General features: G+C 41.1%; 1 pseudogene; it reads right to left on the reverse strand.

Moving 5' to 3' along the window:
• Positions 1-210: 210 nt before the first annotated feature.
• LOC130041109 (uncharacterized) lies at positions 211-323 on the reverse strand (annotated as a pseudogene).
• Positions 324-17,286: the final 16,963 nt, after the last annotated feature.

The following is a 17,286-nucleotide window of genomic DNA, read 5'->3' on the forward strand; positions in this document are numbered from 1 at the left end:
ATCGATGAACAATGGAAGGATAGTGACAGTGACATGGTCATATGTACTACTGGTCAGAAGTTAAAGAAATCTGAGTGAAATCTAGACTCTTGTTAATGAGACAATATCAGCGTTGATTCATTAATCTTTCTTTCTAATATGATTGGGAAACCAGGTACTGGATATGTTAGAATGCTCTACAATCTATCTGCAACATTTTTTCCAAGTTCAAGTCAGACAGGTAATGTCCTGATGTCATAGCAAGATTTAAGAGAGGCACATGCCACACCACACAAATGTATGAACACCCAATCATTCATCATGCTTATGAACCAGAAAAGGATCAGCAATTTTTGTGTAAATCTGAGTCTATGATTTAGCGATAGCACAGCGGGTAGGGCGTTCGCCTTACAAGTGGCCAACATGGCCGACCCGAGTTCGATTCCTCCGCCCCTCTCGGAGAGCCCGGCAAGCTACCGAAAGTATTCGATATGCCAGACACAGTAACAACAAAGTCTCCAATGGAGACGTTACTGGGCCCGCTCGAGCAAATCGACGATCAACGGGAGGGCCTTTACCTTTACCTTTACCTAATTGGAAGAAAAGAAGTATGCAGCAAAGAAACTTGAGTAGTTTTGCCTACTGGAACTATTTACAAAGAAAAATTTCATCTCCTAAACGAGTAACTCCAAATAAGTAACAGTTTAAGTCTCTTAAGTCCTCTTGGGAAAGATGGATACTAATTCTTGGAAAATAGGAACACCTTGGGCTGGAGCGATAGCACAGTGGTAGGGTGTTTGCCTTGCATGCAGCCGGCCTGGCCGAGCTGGGTTTGACTCCTCCGCCCCTCTCGGAGAGCCCGGCAAGCAACTGAGAGTATCTCGCCTGCATGGCAAAGCCTGGCAAGTTCCCCGTGACGTATTCAATATGCCAAACACAGTAACAACAAGTTTCACAATGGAGATGTTATTGTGCCTCCTCAAGCAAATCGCTGAACAACTGGAGGACACAGTGTTACAGTGCTACAGGAATACCTTATCTCGACGTACCACTTGCCCGGACTCAGCGCCAGGCTGTTTTCACTCGGGGTGCCCCAGAGGGGGGTGGGTGAGAGCCTTCCCTACCCTAAGGGACCAAGCCCTGTGGCATATACAATATGCCCAAACCAGTAACTATAACATGTCTCATTCCCCTGACCCTGAAAGAGCCTCCAATCATTGGGAAAGACAAGTAAGGAAAGGCTGCTAAAATTCAGGGCTGGGACAAATAGAGACGTTACTGTTGCCCACTTGAGTAAATCGACAAAAAATGGGATGACAGTGACAGAGTGATACAGTGATACCTCAATGTATAATATAAATATTAAAACTTTCTAGCAAGCTCCAAGAGTTGGGACTTTGGAGAGGAGTGTTAATTCAAGCAAACAGGTGAGTTTAGACTAAATTGGTCTTACCAAAGCAGATAAAACTTATATTACCTGGAACAAAGCCAGGGCCACAGACCAATGGAACAGGGTGGAATATCCGTACACATAACCTCAAATGTATGAATATCTAATCTTTGGTAAGGGAACAAGAAATGTGAAGTGGAACAAGGAAATTCTCTTCAACAAGTGGTGCTGGCATAACTGGACAACCACGTACCAAAAAATGGGCTTAGACCTTGACCTAACACCATGCACAAAAGTCAGATCAAAATGGATTAAAGATCTCAACATCAGGCCAAAATCCATAAGATACATTGAAGACAAGGTTGGCAAAACCCTCCACGATATTGAGGCTAATGGTATCTTCAGAGATGATACTCCACTGACCAACCAAATGGAAACAGAGATAAACAAATGGGACTATCTTAAACTAAGAAGCTTCTGCACCTCAAAAGATACAGAATACAAAGACAATCTACAGAATAGGAAAGGGTATTTACCCAATACCCATCTGATAAAGGGTTGATATCAAGGATATACAAAGCACTGGTTGAACTCTACAAGAAGAAAACATCTAACCCCATCAAAAAATGGGGCAATGAAATGAACAGAAACTTTCCCAAAGAAGAAATCCGAATAGCAAAAAGGCACATGAGAAAATGCTCTACATCACTAATCATCAGGCAGATGCAGATCAAAACAACAATGAGATATCACCTCACACCACAGAGACTGGCCCGCATCCAAAAGAACAAAAGGAACCGGTGTTGGCGTCGATGTGGCGAGAAAGGGACCCTCCTTCACTGCTGGTGGGAACGCCAAATGGTTCAGCCCTTTTGGAAAACAGTATGGTCGATTCTCAAAAAACTAGAAATTGAGCTTCCATTTGACCCAGCAATACCACTCCTAAGAATATATCCTGGAGAGGCAAAAAAGTACAGTCAAAATGACATCTGCACTTCTATGTTCATTGCTGCACTATTCACAATAGCCAAAATCTGTGAAAAAAAACTGAGTGCCCAAGAACAGATGACTGGTTAAAGAAACTTTGGTACATCTACACAATGGAGCACTATGCAGCTGTTAGAAAAGATGAAGTCATGAAATTTACATACAAGTGGTACTACATGGAAAGTATCATGCTAAATGAAATGAGTCAGAAAGAGAGGGACAGACATAAAAAGATTGCATTCATCTGGGGAATATAAAGTAACAAAATGAGAGACTAACACCCAAAAATAGCTGAGATAAGTACCAGGAGGTTCACTCCATGACTTGGAGGTCAGCCACACATGCTGGGGAAGAAGGCAGCTCAGATAGAAAGGTGTTGGGAGGATCCTCCCAGGATGAGAGATTCATGCTGAAAGTAGACTATAGTCCGAACATGATTGCCACTCAATGCCTCTTTTGCAAACCACAACACCCAAAAGGAGAGAGAGAACAAAAGGGAATGCCCTGCCACAGAGGTGGGGTGGGTTGGTGGGGGGGGATGCTAGGAGCAGTGTAGGTGGGAAATGGGCATGGTAGAGGCATGAAACCCAAGCACAAAAATTTGTAAGTCTACAACTGTATCTCATGGTGTTTCGCTAATCAAAATTTAAAAAGAACTAAAAAATAAATAAAATAAAAACTACCCCCCCAAAACTGATATTATTACAAAGCCAATTATCTCTCCGAAGGACGATCAGCATTCTTCTTGTTTTTCTTACCAAAATACTCCAAACTATGGATCTGTAATAAACCACCAAGGACTGAATGACCTATATTCCAATGAACTATCAACTGAACAAAAAAGATCACATCTCAGGATTGGCAACAACAGATCAACACTCTATTTTGTAGCTTATCACACGCAGCTATAGACTCAGTGGCATATCAGACACTCCACTTGAGGACCAGCCTGTTTCCCAATGTTTAACACTGGTGAGAGGGAGTAACAGTGGCCTGTTCCTTCTTACAGCCCAATACTTTCTTTCCCAAGACTCTTGGTATCTCTTTAAGGACACAGGGAGATGGCCATGCAATCCTCCTGAACAGAGGCAGAGATTAAAACGGTCTTCAACAAAATAATCCCAAGTGTACCCTTTTGCTAAGGATAAAATTCAACATATAAGAGGGCAACATATATTCCATCTCGGAAACAACAAGAAGTCATATTAGAATCTAGCAGCAATGCCCTAAGGTGATATGTTAAGACTGGAATAAGAGCAAATAACCGCAGACCATATTAAACTCAGAAACTTCATTAAAGTAATGTTTTCTTATTAAACTGGAACCAATTAAAAGTAATCAACAAAAAAAAGTGATCCATTTCTTCTACTATATTAATTTAATTTGGATGAGAATAAGCTATCCTTCGAATTAATCACTTTCGAAGGGAGCTGGTTAAAATGGTTAGGTTTTCTAGTCTAGCAAATTTAAGACTGAAATGGAGACAAACACAAAAGCAGTTCAATTTAAATAAAAGTACAGCTTTGAACCTCAAAATAATCAGATATTGAGCAGACACAGCTATTTTTCCAACTTAGATTCTAATTAGTTTTCTTCCATCTGAGGTTGATATGCATCCAATAAACTTGCAAATTTAGCAATTATCTGTAAAAAAAAAATCTTTTACTTTAAATAACTTGAGAGTTGTCTTCTGGGACTAAAATATAAGCAACAGATATAGAAATGTTGAATTTTAAAAAAAAAAATCTGCCTAGCTAAAATATACTTAGAAACATGGGCGGGGTGGGGGGGAATCTATGCTTAAGTAACTTACCTCCAAATTGCATCATTTGACCACGAATTTTAAATGCATTAAACATTCAAAACCTCAGCAGCAGAAGGAAAATGTCAGCAGTTGATGGCAAGCGAGAGTCAACTTTGTATTATGGTAATGCCCCGCAAACTGCAAAATCTGAATTTCAGAACAGGAAGAAATGTCTGCAACCACCTGAGCCAAAGTCTGTTTTTCACATTTGTGCAACATCCTCCCAGAGTGATTTTGCAGAAGAGACCAGGGCTATGAGATTAGATGCCCAAAGCCTGCAGACTCTGTGCTCGTGGCCTCTTACCCACTAGGGCTTACACCCTGATACCTTGTCCTTCTCTGTGTTTATGGGTTCCCCTTCACTCCTCAAAGTTGATGCTATTTACTTTGGGATCTTGATTCCCCCAGAGTCCATGAGCGTTGACTACTTTGCGGTTTGAAGCTCTCCATCTGAAATCTAACACCCACCTTATAACCTTTATTCTTTTCCTCACAGAAGATGCTGGGGGTAAGAAGCACATATCTTTCAGATCCAGTTAAGTCAAAGAGAAGCCATGAGAGGTAAATGTTTATTAAAGAGAAGACAGAGTTGGTGCAGCTCCCTTCCATGTCTCAAGAGCCAGGCAGTGGAATCGAACTCAAAATCCTTCTTTATCCACCCATTGGCTCCCATACGCACGCACAGCCACTACACTCCTCTCACTTCCTTATATTTCAAAAAAAAATTAAGGACCCCAAGACTGCTGGGGAGGTCCTCAGGGTCGCTGGCATTATGGATCTCAAGCAGTACTACTACGGTGTCCTTGGACCCTAACACTAAACACTCCAGCCCAACTGGCTGAAAATTGTCGGGATGGAACCTTCACCTCCTGAGATCCACTTTAGAGACCACTCATAAAAGGGAAAAGGAGATAACTGGGAGATGATAAGTGGATAGAGAGATGGATGGGTGGATGGATGAGTAGACGGATAGGTGGATTGGATGGATGGATGGACGGACGGACAGACGGATGGATGGATGGATGCATGGATGGATGGGTGGTAGGTGGGTGGGTGGGTGGATGGGTGGATTGATGGAAGGAAGGATGGGTGGGTGGATGGACGGGTGGGTGGGTTAGTAGATATATAATGGATAAATAGATATAGATCAGCCCAGATGGATGAATAAAAGATAGATGGACAGGGAAAGAGAGGGACTGAAAGAAAGTAAAATCTCTGGGGATATTTTTCAGTATTTCTCTTTCTTTTAAAAATATCAAATAATAATCATCTCATTGTCTTTAATCTTACCGTGTTTAAAAATGAGTCTTGCTGCCTATTTTATAATTCAAAGGCTGCTTACACAAGTTTCTCAAAATTTCTAAGCCCAGTTTCCTCACCTGTCATTGGAGAGTTATAAACACTTGTTAAAAGTGGCCCAAAATATTCTGCTGCGTATTGACTGCAGAAATGTGGCCACTTCACCCTCCCCGTTAAACCCCCTACACACTCCTCCCAGCTTAGAAACTTAGAGAGTTCTGCACCGACTGCTTTGCCAGCATGACTCTAGACACAGTTTCAGTTCAACCAAGTTGGGTGAGTTTGAAAAACACAGAAGGTAATCAAAAGTCTGTTCTCTCCTGACAGTAACTGCAGACACCACGGGACCTTCAGCAGATGTGAAGCTTTACAATGGTTGCGGATTATATTTCCTTTTCATTTTTAAGGTTTTCTAGGCTTTTCTAACAAGGAAGAAAAAAATAACATCTTCATGATCTTCAAAAATCTAAAGCAAATAGGAAGCCAAGGGCAGCTTTCTCTGACCTGTACTTTTCCAGCCCATCCAATCACTTGGTAAATCCCTCAGTCCCCTACATAAAATTCCTCTTCTCAAAATTCTCAGAACAGAACCTTCCCTGATATACCAGATCGCATGTGAGGATTCGCTATAGCAATGTACATGATAAATATCTGAAGTATTCATCACAATACCTAAAAGTATAGGTGATCCATAATAATAGTAATAGCCAAAGGAAGAATAACACTCCAACATTTAGATAAACCTCACATTTCAAAGAAAGATTATCAGAAGGTCCAGATCACATGAGTTATGTGGATAATTCAATTTAATTCCACTGTAGAATCAATATATATCAATACTGTATTTGCAGATCAATATATGAATTTGCATCATCTCCCAACAGAATACAGCAGATTTTTCAGACCTCACTCAGCCACTTCCTAAAATGTGATTTTGTGCAAAACAAAATGAAAGGGCCAAGCAATTGTTCAGCAAGGCCCTCTTTAGCTGTTTACTGTTACTCTTTCAGAACTGAATATGTGAGGGCCTTTCAGGCCACTGTGGTCTATAGTCGAAAGTCATTTAAATATTCCCCAGAAATCAAATGTATGTGATTAATTTTTCTGAAGAAAGAAAACATTTGCATATCAAAAGGTATTTTTCATTTTAACATAGCCTAGCTGCTGTCCCAATTACCACCAAATTTTCATTAATAAAGTAATGCTGTCTCATTCCAACCACTTTAGAGTCAAAAGAGAAGAGAATTGAAAAGCATGCATCCCTCTATGCAGCCCACCACATCTCAGACAGCAATTATGTGCAGGCCTTAGCAGTCGCCAAAATCAACAAGCAAGCAGCTTCTAGAAAAAGGGAGAAGAAAAAAAGAAGGAAGAAGGTTGCAAAGACAGAGAAAGATGATACAGAGAGAGAAAAGGGAAGAGAAAGAGGAGATAAAGAGACATAGGGAATATGCAAACATTCTCAAAAGTATAAAACACCTAATAACTGTAAATATTAGTTATTATTTATATTACTGTGTCTGGCATATCGAATACTCTCGGTAGCTTGCCGGGCTCTTTTTAGTATTATATTAGTAATGTATATTAATCACTAGAGAATTCACCTAACTAGAAAATTCACAAATGCTATTTCTTTGCACTTTTTTTTTTCTTTTTGGGTCACACCTAGTGATGCCTAGGAGTTACTCTTGGCTTTGCACTCAGGAATTACTCCTGGCGGTACTCTGGAAACCATATGGGATGCTGGGAATCGAACCCAGGTTGGCCCATGCAAGGCAAATGCCCTACCCACTGTACTATCACTCCAGCCCCTCAACAAACGCTATTTCTTTATGTTGCAAAAAAAAATTTAAGACTTCCAGAAAGGAAGGGACAGCCATAAAAGGACTGCACTCATTTGTGGGATATAAAGTAACATAAAAGGAGACTAACACCTAAGGACAGTTAAAATGTCAGGAGTCAGGAGGACTGCCCCCACTGCTTGATAGCCAATCTCATGAAGAAGAAGATGTTATTAAGGATACATAATGAGCAAGTTATAATTATAGCAAACAGGTTTTCAACCCTGCTAAAGATGCTCTTTGTATTATCTGGATTAATAACCAGAAACAGAAGAACTAAAAGATAGAGTAGAATATATCCTAATGGTATTTCTATTCTTAAATTTTTAAAGCATGTCCAAATTGTCTGCTATACTGGTAACATTAAGTACATTTCCCATCATCATGTACTGAAGTTCTCTTTTTTTCCCTCTCTTCCCCAACGCTGCTCTGACAGTAGAAATCTGGAAGAATGGTGTGTTTTTGAAAACTAAGGCCCCAGGGGCACTGAGGAGATATCTGAGCATGGTAAGAGATGTTTGGGAAACATGACGTCCACTTACTAAGCTGAAAATCAACTTCTCCTTTAAAAATCTATATGAATATTAAAGTTATTTTTAGTACAAATAAATTGAGAAGACTGTAGCAGTTTTTGGTGTTACTTTTCTGCTTTGCTTTGTTTTGTGTTTTACCACACCTTCACTTCTCTGATACAAGTTTGTGGGTCTTTTTTTTTTCATCTCAGACATATTCTCCATCCAGACACAAATACACAAGTGAGTCTCTCATTTTAAAGCCCAAGATAAAGCTTAACACAGCTTGAACTATTATAAATAACAAAGCTAGTCAACAGTGTTCTCAAATAGTGCTTGTTAGCCTCTAAATTTTCTAAAATGCGGAGCTAATTACTTAGTGGGCCATAATGCCAAATGAAACGAAATGGAAAGAAGGCATGGAGTTGTCAATAGAACGAATCTCGGAAACAAAACAACTACTTACTGGGTAGTCAATAAAGTAACAGGGAACCTCTTTCTAGAAGTTTCTTTTTGGCGAAAAAACAGACATCAAGAGAACAGTTTATGCTTTCTTCTAATAGGACATATTATATACAGGAACATGCCTTTCAGGCTCCTGCTGTCATACAGCAATTAGAAAAACGTTGGCTGCATGGTATTTATACATTGGAAATAAAGACAAATAAATGGAGACTTCAAGAAACTCTGATTACATTTATCCAAAACATAGGCTCAATGACGCTGGAAACATGAGCTCTAAGCTCCAACCACTGGAACTCTGTAATGTGCCTTAGACCTGACATGCAGGGATGGGGTGGGGGTTGAGGGTAAGTAGGGAGTAGGGGGATGCTGGTGCAGAGAAGTTGATACTGGTGTGGAATTGCTGTTGAAATATTATATGCCTAAAACTCAACTATCAATAACGTTGTCAATCAAAATTCTTCAATAACAATAAGAGAAATTCTGCTTATGTTCAAGTTTAGGTTTTCTTTGCAGGGTTTAAGTCATTCACACGCACACAATACATACACAACACAAACACACACACAAAACCAGGGATAAAATACGTGTAAAAGAGGGTAAACAAGGTCCCCAAATTATGAAGTGACAATAAAAAGGGGATCTGGGATTTGGATGCGGGTATGTCTTAGGCCAGGGCTCTCTTAATCAAATCACGGTGGTTTTTTTCCCCTCCTATGAGCTCCTCTATTAAAATAAGTCTGCTTTCTCATGAGGATTAACCCAAGGGTCATTATTCTAAATAAGCAAGAAAAGTAAAATATGAAGCTTATATTTGAATTTTACTGAATCATCAAAAGCTGCTTACCAGTGAACTGAAAAAGGAAACTACGAAAAAGTAGGCTCACAGGGTTAGAATTAAGAATTCATCAGATGACATCAGTCTTGGGTTATCTGGGGTGATGTGACCACAACCAAGCCTGGCAGGACAGGGGTACATTTTAGCCCATCTGGTGAATACCATGCAGTTGGCTGCTAACTTCTCATCTTGCTTATGGAACAACAGACATGCAAAAATCAAGAATCAAGCCCACTTACATTTAGATTTGGGGGAATACTATTGGGAAAGAATGATGGAGACAGGGTTTTAAATCTGACAGAGAAGTAAAAATAAGATAAATAAATGGATTTGCCTCGGGAAAACAAAGCTTAGTACAAAAAGCTTTCTCTGTGCAATAAGACACTGTCTTCTCAACCACTCAATCCAATGCAGTGATGTCCCCAAATAAAGGTTTCTAGGCTCTACCTTCACTCTGACTATGACTCCTACCCACTCCACATAGACATCTCCATTTACTCCAAAGAAACCTCTAAAACTCAGCTTTGGATTGCTGTCTTCTCCAAATCTTTCCATCTCTTGACTTCTGCATGGCATTAAATTATACTCGCCACCCAGATATTTAAGTTAGAAATATGTGCTGAGTGAATGATGAGAGTCATCCTATTTCTTCATACATGAAGTAAACATTTTCAGCAAATCCTGTTTACCATGTCCAAAATCTGAAAGAAATGCATGCAGTAGTCCCCAACTCTGCTACCACCAGCATTATCAAAATAACCACCAATCCTTTTCTGCATTTCCCTGTTAATCTCTGCCCCAAAACATCCCCTCCTCAAATTAATTCAATTGGTACTCACACAGATGCCAGCAAAACACAAACCTGATCCTGTCATTTTTTAACCGCCTTGAAACACCCAGACCACTCATCTTTCTTCTTATCCTTCATTGTTGCTTTGAAAACTTTATATATATATATATATATATATATATATTAGTGAAACACCATGAGGTACAGTTGTAGACTTACAAATTTTTGTGCTTGGGGCTGGAGCGATAGCACAGTGGGTAGCGCATTTGCCTTGCATGCAGCCAACATGGCCAACCCGATTTCGATTCCTCCGCCCCTCTCAGAGAGCCTGGCAAGCTACCTAGAGTATCTAGCCCACAGGGCAAAGCCTGGCAAGCTACCCGTGACGTATTCAATATGCCAAACACAGTAACAACAAAGTCTCACGATGGAGATGTTACTGGGCCCGCTCGAGAAAATCGATGAACAACGGGAGGACAGTGACAGTGACAGGGTTTCGATTATACAATGAGCTTTGAAACCTTCTTAACTCAGCATCAGTACCATCACCTCAGAGTCTTCTAGAGACATCCAATTTGAAAAGAAACACACACACACACACACACACACACACACACACACACACACACACACATACTTTCCACCTGGCAGCAGTTTAGTCTCAGCTTTCTCTATAGCACTTAGGGCAACAGGTAATTAGAGTTTCTTTGCTTTGTTTACCACTTACTCCTTCTTTTTAATTTTATTTTCCTCTATCGGACTATGATCTCAGAAGACTGGGCTTGGTTCAGTTCACTAATACATATCTAGCATCAAGAACACTATAAGAGAAATATGTCCTGAGTGAATGATGTAGGGAGGATGGTCTATGTGTCGGTCGACTGGAGGAGGTCATGCCGAGGATATGTCAGCTGGCCAACCTGTGAGCTAGACACAGATAACCAGAAAGCCCTCTTTGTTTCCTTTGTTCTTGGACTGTGTATTCTGAGCCTTGTCTCTGTAATGGGAACCCCAACACCTATTGGTGTCAGAGCTTTAAGCAAGTTCTGTGTCTTTGAGACTGACTAGAACTAAAAGCAGTTCAAGTCTCCAAATAAACTCAAGATTCTGGCAGATGGGTGCAGACACCCATTAGCCTTGAGCCACCCAAGACAAGGTAAGGTCCCTTGCTTCTGAAACCTTCCTTTCACCAACTAGCAGTGGTTGGCATCTTTCTTCCTGGTTCCCTGGCCTTCTGTATGGATGGGTCAGTTTGCAAACCAACAGTGATAATCAACTAAATTCAGAACTTGTTGTAAGTTTTTTGAGGGGGAAAAATAGAAGCAGAAAACCAAATCCACAGTCTGGCAGTTTTTGCTGGGGGAAAAAAAAAAGATGATTTTTCTTTTTCATTTTGAAAATGCCAGCCACAGAGTATATCATTGATATTTCCGATTTCACAACTTTTCTTAGATCTTGGGTTGTATTTTTAACTTCTCCCCCAGTTTAAAAATGAGAGTTTCAGTCAGCATTCATGGGAATGCTTGTCGATTGCAGAGCCGTGAAATGAAAATTTGAGACTTTTATTTCCAGTCAATTACTCTGGATGTTGTGAAAAACTGGAAGTTCAAACATCTCTAATCTTTCACAATCAGCATATTGTTAGGAAACTATTTTTAACAATGAGTGGATTCAAAAATGACAATGTGGCACAGAAGACATAGGCATATATATCAACACAGTAGATGTAAATACACACATACATTCAAGGTGTTTCTATAGTCAAATAAAAACAAACTTTGAGTTGAACAAAGTTAATTAGGTCTTTTAACTGCCCACCTCAGATCCTTTATTAATACTTGAATGTGGTTATAAATTTACAAAGTAATATAAAACACCCATCATTTCTTATTTGCCCCGAAGTCTCTGTCACCTGCTATCATCTTGTAGAAGCAATGCTCTACAGAGCACACTATAGAAAATGTTTTCCTAGAAAGGAGGAGTTAGAATCCAAAAAGTTTTTAAATTATAGACCCGGAAGTTATCTCAAGAGAAAATCTCACTCGGGCTCTTGGGAATCCGTCGTCACAGATTCAAATCCTTAAGCCTTACGGCATGTAGCAGATAACATAGATGGGTCTCATCAGGCTGGGTGGGGACGATGGAAAATTCAAATGCATTTATCCAACATGAAGGAGAGAGTAACCATGACTTAGATTCAGCCCTACTGCACAACTAATACTTCAGACTGGTTTTTCCAAAAGGATTTGGACACCCATTAAGACTTCCCTTTTCAAGGCAGCTCAGATAGAGAAGGGAGCACCAAATAAAGGGTGTTGGGAGGATCCTCCCAGGATGGGAGAAGCATGCTGAAAGTAGACTATAGACCGAACATGATTGCCACTCAATGCCTTTTTTGCAAACCACAGCATCCAAAAGGAGAGAGAAAACAAAAGGGAATGCCCTGCCACAGGGGGGGAGGGATACTGGGAGTGGAGAATGGGCACTGGTGGAGGGATGGGTACTCAGTCATTGTATAACTGAAACCCAAGCACAAAAATCTGTATGTCTACAACTGTACCTTATGGTGATTCACTAATAAAAATTTAAATTAAAAAACAGACTTCCCTTTTCAGATGCTTGTAACTATTTGAAAGCAATGTATTTTGTTTCATTTTGTTTTTTTAAAAAAATACATCACAGACCAAACAAAAATATCTGCATGCCAGGTCAATTCCATAGTCTATCAGTTGGCAATTGATTTAAATAAATTAATATAGATATTTTATCCTTTATTTCAAAAATATCATTTTTTTATCTCATTCTAATATTGCTGCATGTCTAAGCATCGTCAAAGTATTTTATTTATGATCCTCTATACGTTCTTCCATACTGCAATGCTTTTAACTGGAGGTACAAGTAACATCAGAATATTCCTTCTCATAGAACATTAAGAAAGCCAGACAAGAGAAGATGATGCTCCCCAAGGTGAGTCAATTCATTAAAAAGATCTATTTACTGCCATATGTCATTTTCCTCTCAAGTAGAACTATCCAAAAAAAATCAAAGCATACTTTGCTTAGAAAATATTCCAGAATTTTCTAAAGAAGGTTTTTATAGGTCCTGGAAACAATAATTTTAATATTATTAGGGTCCAAGTGTTCATTACTGACAAAAATAAGTGAATAACAATTAGAAGCATAAGCAAGCACATGAGTTTTGAGTCTCCAAATAAACTCAAGATTCTGGCAGATGGGTGCAGACACCCATTAGCCTTGAGCCACCCAAGACAAGGTAAGGTCCCTTGCTTCTGAAACCTTCCTTTCACCAACTAGCAGTGGTTGGCATCTTTCTTCCTGGTCCCCTGGCCTTCTGTATGGATGGGTCAGTTTGCAAACCAACAGTGATAATCAACTAAATTCAGAACTTGTTGTAGGTTTTTTGAGGGGGAAAAATAGAAGCAGAAAACCAAATCCGTAGTCAACCTTTATTCCACAGGCAACCCAGCTCTTGCAGGCTCACTCATTTTCAGCAAGACCTCTTCACGGAGTGTAGGTTTAAATGAGAAAATAATAGGACCTGCTTCAACAGGCTAGTGTTGAGCCCATCAATAGGACAGGTGCACAGCAATAAAATTTTCATGAGGACAGAGAGCAGTGACTAGCAGGGTCAGAATATCTGACTACCAAAAGATAATATAAAGAAATTTTGATTGTTGATCTATTTGAAAGTGCTGATGGTTACTAGAATTTTTTAAAAAGGATGTGACAAGCCTTCACAGAACTATAGACTCTCAGACATGAAAACAAGAGTGATACCATCTGATTATGCTTTGAACGCATGTGAAGAGCATTACATCCATTTCTTGGTTTTGAGAACGTACAATGTTTGATTCTTTAAGAAACTATTATTGTGGAGGGTGAGGGAATTGGTACGTAGGCACACTATAAATTATTTGAAACTATAATGAGTCAAACTCAAAATTAAAAACCAAAAGAGGAGAAAGGAAGAATATCTGCTGAGAGGATATGTGATAATGATGCAAAGAACTTAGACGACATATAATGCATTATAAATCTGATGCGTTAATTACATTAGATGGTAGCCATACTTTTTATTACTAAGACTAAAACTTGAAACTTAGTAATGATCAACATGGATTATATCATTGATTAATGAGATGATGGTTATCAGTTATTAAAATTGAATTTTGTGTATTAAGAGCAATAAAAGGGCAAGAGATGAGGAGACAGCACCATTAAGAATTCATCAAGCTTCAAATTCATTTCTCATGGCCCACCTACCATCACTTTAGTCATTTGACATTATAACCAAGAATCATTAATGCTGAGATATTTGTTTTGCTTTAAAAGATCCCATAATTTGATGTAAATAGCACACTAAACTTTTCCATCTTTATATACTTTGATACTAATGATGCTTTGAATACTTACAGCTTACTAATAGCTATAATGCATTATAAATAGTTTATTACCTAATTATTTTAATTCATAGCAGGGCTTAAACATTAGACAAAAATAAATTGTGATAAATCTTTACAGTCATGTTAAACTGAGTTTCTGGTAAATAAAAATATTTCTTTCTCTCAAAGTAAACTCAGAAAACAGACATCAGATAATAAATGCATACTATTTTTCTTTCCAGATACACAGCTGAAGTAAGTCAGATATTCTAGTTTTGATGAAGAATCATAAAAAGTAGGTTCTACACAAAGCAACAAAATGGGAGACTAACACCCAGGAGTGGCTGAGATTAGTACAGGAATTTTGCTCCATGACTTGGAGGTCAGTCACACGTGCTAGGGGAAAAGGGAGCTCAGATAGAGAAGGGAGCACCAAATAAAGAGTGTTGGGAGGATCCTCCTAGGGTGGGAGAAGCATGCTGAAAGTAGTCTATAGACCAAACATGACTGCCACTCAATGCCTCTTTTGCAAAACACAGGACCCAAAAGAAGAGAGAGAGAACAAGGGGGAATGCCCTGCCACAGAGGCAGGGTGGGATGGGGGTATGGGGGGTGGGAGGGATGCTGGGACCCGTGGTGGTGGAGGATGGGCGCTGGTGGAGGGATGGGCACTTGATCATTGTATAACTGAAACCCAAGCACAAAAATTTGTAAGTCTATAACTGTACCTCATGGTGTTTCACTAATAAAAATAAAAGTAGGTTCTAATTATTAAGTGCAAGATCTCTAAAATAAACATACAAACAGATAAAATAAACATACGCTCGGGATATAATGGGAAAAGCAAATGATTTGGGATGAGACAGCATGGGCTACCTTTATTCAAATGACTGATCTCAGATTGTGCCAGTTGTTCTAGCTATGAATGAGATGATGTCTCCTCCCTTATACCACTTGCATTCCTGCAGGAAGATTAAATAAATAAATATGAAGTGGAACACCCCGTGTCATAGTTTTTTTAAATGATGTAGATTTTAAAAGGCGATGAGCAAGCTGGGATGTGGCTGAGTGGTAGAGGATTTGCTTTGCATATGTGAGGTCCAGCCCCGCCAGCCCCACCAGGAGTGATCCCTGAGTGCAGAGACAGAAATAAGCCCTTGATACAGTCAGGCATGCCCCACCACCAAAAAGGGTGCTTACCTTACATGTGTCAACCCCAGTTTGATCTCTGGCCCTACATACCATTCCCCAAACGCAACCAGGAGGGATTCCAGAGCACTTATTCCAGAGTCAGAAATAAGCCTTGACCACCCCACCTTCACCCAAATATATGTGTAACTTTAAAAAGAAACTCGTAAAAGCTTACCAAGCTTACCACAAGCATGTGGGGGAGGGGGTGGAGAAGGCAGTTAGGATAGAGAAGGGACCATTATAGCAGTGATAGTTGGAAATGATCACTCTGAACAAGAACTGAGTGCTGAAAGGAGGTAAAGGGATAGACATGCTAACAATGCAGTACCTGAACTGCAAACCATAATGTCCAAAAGGAAGGGGAGAGAAAGACAGAGACAGAGAGACAGAGAGAGACAGATACAGAGAGAAAAGTGTCTGCTGGAGAGTCAGACTAGGGGTGGAAGGTGGAAAGTGGGGGTGGGGGGAAGATAGGGATATTGGTGGTGGGAAGCATACACTGGCGGAGGGATGGGTGTTGGAACATTGGATGACTGAAACCTAGTCATGAACAACTTTGTAGCTGTGCATCTGATGATGATTAAATTTTTTTAAATAAATGGGAAGGAAGGAAGTTGGAAGGAAGGAAGGAAGGAAGGAAGGAAGGAAGGAAGGAAGGAAGGAAGGAAAAAAGGAAGGAAGGAAGGAAGAAAGAAAGGAAGGAAGGAAGGAAGGAAGGAAGGAAGGAAGGAAGGAAGGAAAAAAGGAAGGAAGGAAGGAAGGAAGGAAGGAAGGAAGGAAAAAAGGAAGGAAGAAAGGAAGGAAGGAAGGAAGGAAGGAAGGAAGGAAGGAAGGAAGGAAGGAGGGAGGGAGGGAGGGAGGGAGGGAGGGAGGAGGAGGGGGGAGGAGGGGGGAGGAGGGAGGGGGGAGGGAGGGGGGAGGAGGGAGGAGGGGAGGGAGGGAGGGAGGAAGGGGGAGGGAGGGGGGAGGGAGGGGGGAGGAGGGAGGAGGGGGAGGGAGGGAGGGAGGGAGGGAGGGAGGAAGTTAGAAGGAAGGAAGGAAGGAAGTTGGAAGGAAGGAAGGAAGGAAGTTGGAAGGAAGGAAGGAAGGAAGGAAGGAAGGAAGGAAGGAAGGAAGGAGGGAGGGAGGGAGGGAGGGAGGGAGGGAGGAAGGGGGGAGGGAGGGGGGAGGAGGGAGGAGGGGAGGGAGGGAGGGAGGGAGGAAGGGGGGAGGGAGGGGGGAGGGAGGGGGGAGGGAGAGAGGGAGGGAGGGAGGGAGGGAGGAAGTTAGAAGGAAGGAAGGAAGGAAGGAAGGAAGTTGGAAGGAAGGAAGGAAGTTGGAAGGAAGGAAGGAAGGAAGGAAGGAAGGAAGGAAGGAAGGAAGGAGGGAGGGAGGGAGGAAGGGGGGAGGGAGGGGGGAGGAGGGAGGAAGGGAGGGAGGGAGGGAGGAAGGGAAGGACGGAGGGAGGGGGGAGGAGGGAGGAGGGGAGGGAGGAGGGGAGGGAGGGAGGGAGGGAGGGGGGAGGAGGGAGGAGGGGAGGGAGGGAGGGAGGGAGGGGGGAGGAGGGAGGAGGGGAGGGAGGGAGGGAGGGAGGGAGGGAGGGAGGGAGGGAGGGAGGGAGGGAGACCAGCGTCAGTTGCTCAGCTGTGGCCTCTCACTAGCAATATTAGCAATGGATTCAGAACACTTGGGGGTTGTGAAGAACAAAACAATATGAAATTAGATCAGTACCAGGGAAAAGGTTGCTCCAAGAGAGAGGTAAGAAGAGGTCATAGAAGCTGGGACATCCCAACGGCTACCATGCCACAAAGC

Source organism: Sorex fumeus, unplaced genomic scaffold, assembly GCF_029834395.1.
Source record: "Sorex fumeus unplaced genomic scaffold, SorFum_2.1 ptg000097l, whole genome shotgun sequence".
NCBI lineage: Eukaryota > Metazoa > Chordata > Mammalia > Eulipotyphla > Soricidae > Sorex > Sorex fumeus.